This window comes from Epinephelus fuscoguttatus, linkage group LG2 (genome assembly GCF_011397635.1).
Source record: "Epinephelus fuscoguttatus linkage group LG2, E.fuscoguttatus.final_Chr_v1".
Lineage (NCBI taxonomy): Eukaryota > Metazoa > Chordata > Actinopteri > Perciformes > Serranidae > Epinephelus > Epinephelus fuscoguttatus.
Genome location: NC_064753.1, coordinates 81,429 through 88,038, shown reverse-complemented (window position 1 = coordinate 88,038; position 6,610 = coordinate 81,429). Strand labels below are relative to the sequence as shown.

General features: G+C 36.9%; 1 long non-coding RNA gene across 1 annotated transcript; it reads left to right on the top strand.

The window, feature by feature from the left end:
• Positions 1-954: 954 nt before the first annotated feature.
• On the top strand, positions 955-4,278 carry LOC125905663 (uncharacterized). Its single transcript, XR_007451678.1, has 5 exons — positions 955-1,021; positions 1,600-1,860; positions 3,357-3,536; positions 3,674-3,767; positions 4,088-4,278. It is a non-coding gene; the product is annotated as an uncharacterized LOC125905663 (long non-coding RNA).
• Positions 4,279-6,610: the final 2,332 nt, after the last annotated feature.

Sequence of the window (6,610 nt, the reverse complement as noted above, 5' to 3'; positions counted from 1 at the left end):
GTCAGCTTAACCTACTTCCCCTCTGTTTCACTCAGGCAACAGCGCATTACGGTGGGAACCCAGTTAAATAACACTTCTAACAGTAACAACTCTGCACACACAGTAATTGCTGGTAACTGTTGGTTAAACTATATTGCTAACTGTATTGCACCAAAAAATGCAAATCATTAATCTAAGACTTTACTCATGCTGTGTAGATGAATCAAATGCACAATATTAATCTACATGTTATCAATCCCTGTTTCCATCGGTCCATTTTTTGGTGTATTTATTTACTTATTAATTTGTCTGATTTATTTATATTAATGTATTTTTCCTCAGATGTTACCCTGGTATGTGCTCACATAACAACGTTATAGAATGGCCATTGTATTCTCTTGGCTTTTATTTTGAAAGGCCCATATTTACTTGGACTTCCGGTACCCTCACCTGTCTTACTTTTCGTCACGTTCGTTTCAAGAGGGAAAATGAAAACAGGCATTGGAAGAAACCAAAATCGGACCGTTATTTGATTTTAGTTTTCCCGTTTTTTCGGTTTTTGATTCAGACCAAATTCAAATAACGGTCCGATTTTGGTTTCCAAAGGACCAAGGTCTAGGTATCCGGTCCGTGTATATTTTGGCAATTGGATTTTCCGTTCTGAAACGGGTATTAAAAAACAAAAAACGAGTGGTTATTTGATTTTCGATTTAAAATACAAAAATTAAAATTGAAATACAAGGCGTTTTTTCTTTTCATGACCAAAAGGGATATACGAAATTTTAAAAATGGTTTGATTTTAATTTTCTATTTAGAATAACAAAAAATAAAATCAGTAAGAGACAGAAGCGAAAAAAGGTCCGTTTTTTTCATTTTCTGAGGCCGGATGTGGTCATCAGCAGGTGTGGAGCCAAACAGAGTACGGTGCTGCGGCTGTTTAAACCCGACTGATATGGATCAGTACGTCGTGTTTCGCAACAACAAGCGAGTGTGTCTCAGGGAAGAAGACATGAGTGCTGATAAACTCAGTCGCATATTTCAGGTAAAAAAAAAGAATACATAAAGTAACATTTATCAAGGTATAGCCAGCAACTAGCTTTAAAGCAGGGTGTCGCTCTCTGAGGCTAACGATAATATGATAGTAATAAGCTAACTACGTAACTCAGCTAACTGGCTAACTCAGCTAGCTTACCCTGTGTATTGAACAGACAGTTGACGTGGTGACTGCAACAGTTGTGTTCACACAGTCACACAGAGAGGAGCTGATCTCCCTCTCGATTCTTAAATGTTCTTAGTTAATGCTGCTATCGGTAGCAAGTCACAGATATGTAGTAAAGATCTAAAATGTCACTGAAAACGCTCTTCTCTGACCGGAGCCATGAAGTGTATGACGCTCTCCCACCACCTCACATAACCTTGTGGATTATAAATTAATTAGAGACAATTTAATTCCGTGATTCATTGTCATTTCATCCTCCCCCTATAACATACAATAATATCGTCATGTAGAAAGCTGGTGTTTGGAAAAGATTCCCCGGTAGTCACTAAAAAATGTTCATTGAGAAAGGATCGGAAATGAAAATGTATTTATTCTAATTTGACTTATGAATTTCTTGACAGGTCTCATCTCGTAGTCTGTACATGACTGACGACGCATTGTTTGGCATTGTTTCCTGGGGCATCTGGTGTTTTCAGCTCATTGGACCTCAATCCAAGGACTCATTATGAGGTTCATGGTGAGGCTGAGGACACCTCAGGACCTGCAAATAGCACAGGGCAACGTTTTTCATTTATGCGCACGCCTGCAACCACTACAAGTTCAACTCCACAGCGGACTGCCTCAGCCCCCCCTCGAGCCACTGTCTCTAAAACCTTTCACAGGTAACTTCAACTTAAATCATTGTTAAATGATAGTGATACAATTTATAACTTCAAATTTACAAATTAAGGGAAGGGAAATAAAATACAGTTAGATTTTATTGCGAAAACACCTAGTTAATGCTTGATATGATCATATCAGCCATTCTTTGTCTCCTTCCTTGCAGTTAGTTGTTGTTGTATATTAATAGTTCATACTACTTGCATTTCATCCATTTACATTCATTTACATGTATTTTGCACATTTTAAAATTTTTGACAGAACTTTAATTACCTCCACTACTTCTGTTTTTGCTATGTCTCGATCTGTCAGCAAAATAACTCAAAAAGTTCTTTGTGGATTTGTATGAAACCTTGTGTGTAGATTTGTCCTGAGTCAAGGAAGGAATTATTAAATTTTCATGTTTACCAGCCTAAAAATAGAAGAAGGAATATAAACTAGGGATGCACAATCTGGATTTTGTTTTTCAGCTGATACTGATAATCGATAATGACCTGCTTCTCATAGCTGATATAGACAACTGATAAATTCAGATTTGTATTTTTTAAAAGAAGCACATATTACCTGTAGTTTCTGCACAACTGCGGGCCAGAAAGGTTCAGATTTTGTGTGCGAAAATAGATGATTTAATATTTCACAGCCATGACTGAAAAAGATCTGACATCATTGTTGCAACAAAAACAAACAGTTCTAACTCTTAAAATTTTCACTTAGTTTTTCTAGTAAAGTTCATCAAAAAACTTCACAAATGTACAACTTTTATAGAGCATTTTGTCTACAAATTCAAATTAAATGCTGTGAGAATCTGTCAAATCATTTATTAGTATAGCCAATACATGGACCGATATGGACCGATATTGCTGGATAAGCCAATATTAGCTGATAATTTATCAGAACAGGTATTTATTGTGTATCCCTAATATAAACGTCCCCCTCCACTCAAATGTTTTTCCTCCTCTTCCAACAGTTGGATGTTTGAGCTTCACTGTGCAGAATGATGTGTATATACAGTTTGTCACCAGAAGGCTGTTTTCACATTAGTCTGCTGAAAGTGGAATGTTTCTCTGTGCTTATTGAAAATCCAAGTTTAAGGGGGGCCTAAGAGCATGATTTGTGAAATCACAAGTAGTTTGGAAGCCAAGTCTGTTGAGCTTACACGAGTGTGATGTGGAAACCTGAAGCTTGAAGACATCTTGTGTCCAACAGTTAAACTTTCGAGACAAAAAATATTGGTACATTTATAGATTGTGGAATTTGTAATAAGGTAGAAGGAACAGATGTAATTTTAAGGATTGTAATAAAATATATTTGACTCTTTTTGTGGAAAAACAATGTCAGACACAAACTATTTTTCAAAGTACTGTATTTTCCATACATCTTAAAACACAACAAAATCATTGCTGCATTTTCTAGTTATTGTTGGTATACATCATCATTAGCCATTGCCAGGATTATGAATGCTCTGTATGTCAGCAATTATTTTTATAAATTTTCACAGATCAGTGTACCTCGCTGAGGTGGTTGGTGGGAGGTTGAACGGTGGTGGTCCAGTTTTTGGAATGTGAGGCTACCCTGCAGGGGATCATCGGAAAAGTACAAGATGCCATTGGAAATCATGACCCTGTGGTGTTGACTGATGCGCAAGGGAATGCAATTTTGGAGTCAGAAGGAACAACAGGTGGGTACATTTGATTTTATTTAATTTTTTAAGTATTAACTTTAGTGATTGAATATTAGATGGCACATGATTCCTCATGTCTGGACCAACCACTTAAGTTGTAATGGTTTTTCCTGGTTTCCACCCCGACTCCAAAGGGTCACAGTACTGGAAACAAAATGCACGAAAGATTCTTGCTGTACGAGAACAGGACTTGCAGGAGTTGCAGGACAAAAAAAGGAGGAGAACAAGGTAATATTAAGCATTCATAGTACTCTTATTTGTCCAAACAATGAAATCTATTATGCAGGGTTCCCATGGTCATGAAATTCTTGGAAAAGTTATGAAATGATAAAAAAGAGTTTTCCAGACCTGGAAATGATTTAGAATTAACAGGATGCTTTGGAAAAGTTTCAAATATACACTGTTTTTGGCTATTGTTTTTCCTCCTCCGCTTCCTCTCCCCATCCTCATCCTCCTCCCAGAAAGGTCAGGTTTCCACCCCACCACCACTACCAAAACCACTAAATCACAACCAGTACACATCTACTATGTTTTTTTCCTTTTAACAGCCGAAAAGATGAAGATGCTACAGGCATTGGAGATGTCACTGAGAAAGTAGAAGAGCTTGTACTGGCAGCACAGAGCCTACCAGATGTCACTGCAGCAATCAGAGAGCTCACCAGTCTGGCTACCACTCAAAAAGTCATCCTGACTCCGTCCCAGCTACAGGCCATCAAGCAAGGGTTCTGCTGTGTTGTTTGTATGAGTAAGTATGCAAAAGATAGTATTGCCCCACATTTAAAATAATTTTGGAGCCATTTTATTTGGTGTGTGCCAGAATTTAATATTTCCAAATACACATTTTTGTATTCACTAACCAAGGTGTCTCATCCACTACAGTTATTACATGTATTGATGCAGTCCTTTGTGTAACAGCCCATTGTGTAATAATACAATAACAAAGAATCTTTAAAAAGTCAGGGTTCCCACAATCTTGAAATTCCTGGAAAGGTTTTTAAATTAGAAACACTGTTTTCCAGACCTGGAAATGGTTTGAAATTAACAGGAAAAATTTCGAATATACACTGTTTATGGCTATTGTTTCTCCTCCTCTTCTCATCTCCTTTTCTCTTCCTCATCCTCCTCTCCTCCACTAAAAGCCTCATTATTGCACCCTTTGATCACTATGTGAGCCTACTTATTTAAAACTACCGTATGTAGATAAAGTCTTGTAAATGAGGTAAAATATTATGGAAAAGTTTTGAAAATGAGTTGGTAAAAATGTGTGGGAACCCTGAAGCATTTAAGTTCAGTAAAAAAGAAGAAGAAAACACAGTCATCCAGTACATTAAAAACACATTAAGGACAGATGGGGACACAGAGAAGGACTAGTTTTTCTCTTTTTATGTTTCAGAGTTCATCGATGAGCCAGTCTTCACAGAGTGTTGCCGAAGCATTATTGGCTGCAAAACATGTGTGGAACATGTGTGGCAGTTGACCTCTGTGCATTGTGCAAAATGTAGAGGGAACACCGAAGGCAGCAACATATTTGAAGTTAATGGTCTGTCAGGCATTTTCTGTTCTGAGATCCCTTTTTGAAGAGGAGTAACATTTTGCACTTTCATACTCAAATACTGTAGGAATGTTGTGTTCTGTTGTATTTGGGTCAGAGTTCTTGTACTAGTAATGTGAATTCATTTACATGTTTGGGCTGGATGACATCATATTACTGTTCACTGTTTTAGTGAGATTAACATTTATCTTTACCAAACATCCATTGCCACCAGTTAATTGTTATAGTTACTAATTTACATTCTTTAAAGTTGTGGTTGTGAGAGAGCAGTGCCTCTTTGTATGGAGCCATGTTGTTGTCCACTGCTCTCTAGAGAATTCCTCCAACTGCAGTAAGGCTGTCTTCAGTGGATAGTTGACACGGTTGTTGACTTCAGGCCAGATTCGTTCAACTATATGATTCTGAATTTGCAAGAAAGATTAGATATCATTCAATTTGTTCTGGTGTGTTAATGAAAAATGTGTTATGGTCCATTCAGGAAAAATGGTCATTTGCAGAATTCCTGTCCTGAATCTGTAAATTTACTGACTCAGCAGTCAATATGCACATTTACCAGGAAATCTGCATGCTGACCATCTATCTGGGTATTATGGATGAGCTAGTAAATTTACTGTTTTTAAATTTTCCCAAAGTTTGATAAAAAAAACAATGCTCATCACATAACTAGAATATAAAATTCGAATAACTACAATGTGGTTGCTTCTGCAGTTGTTTTAAGTAAAATAAATAACCAGATTAAAAAAAAATAAACCCCTTCTTGGCAAAAGGTAATGTGTTTAATATCATGTTAACTCTAAAATTTGGAAGGCATAGTAATAATAAAATGTATGCAAGAATACCTGCTGAAGTCACCATAATAGTAATGATAATAAAGGCAGGCATACAACAAGTAGTGTGTTGCTGAAGCAACCACACAAACTATAAAAATGTACCTTTGTGGATGAAGTCTGTAAATAAGGCCTTCTCTCCTGATTGTAGCGATGAGATGACAGCAGCTCCTGCATGAAGAGCGTCAAATAAAACTCCTTGCCATGATCGACTCGCACCTGGTCCCAGATACCATGGGCAAGTACTGCAGGTCTTTTGGATGAAAAAGTCCATTTTAAGACTTCACCATTCCAAATCAGATATTCTCAGTAAAAATGACTTATAACAATGATGTTCAGCAGGTATCATTTAGTCACAGTTTATCATGAATGTGGTAGTTATGCAATATGTACAACTATTTCAATGGCTTGAAAGGGACAGTCTAATTTATTTGTTAACAATATGTTGGTTTTTTTGTTATTTGCAGCCTCTCTTTTCACTCCAACATCTGAATGGCATAACTGATAGGTGGGGCTGAGGTTTAGGGGTTTAAGAGTTTAAGAATATAGACAAGTGTCTGCAAATGACCAGTGCAAAACACTAGTGGGATGTAGGGCTAGGCAATAGGGAAAAAATCAAATATCAAATATCTTTGAATACCACAATGTTGATATTTTGACTACTGTTGCTTTCCTAAGATATTTACACATAA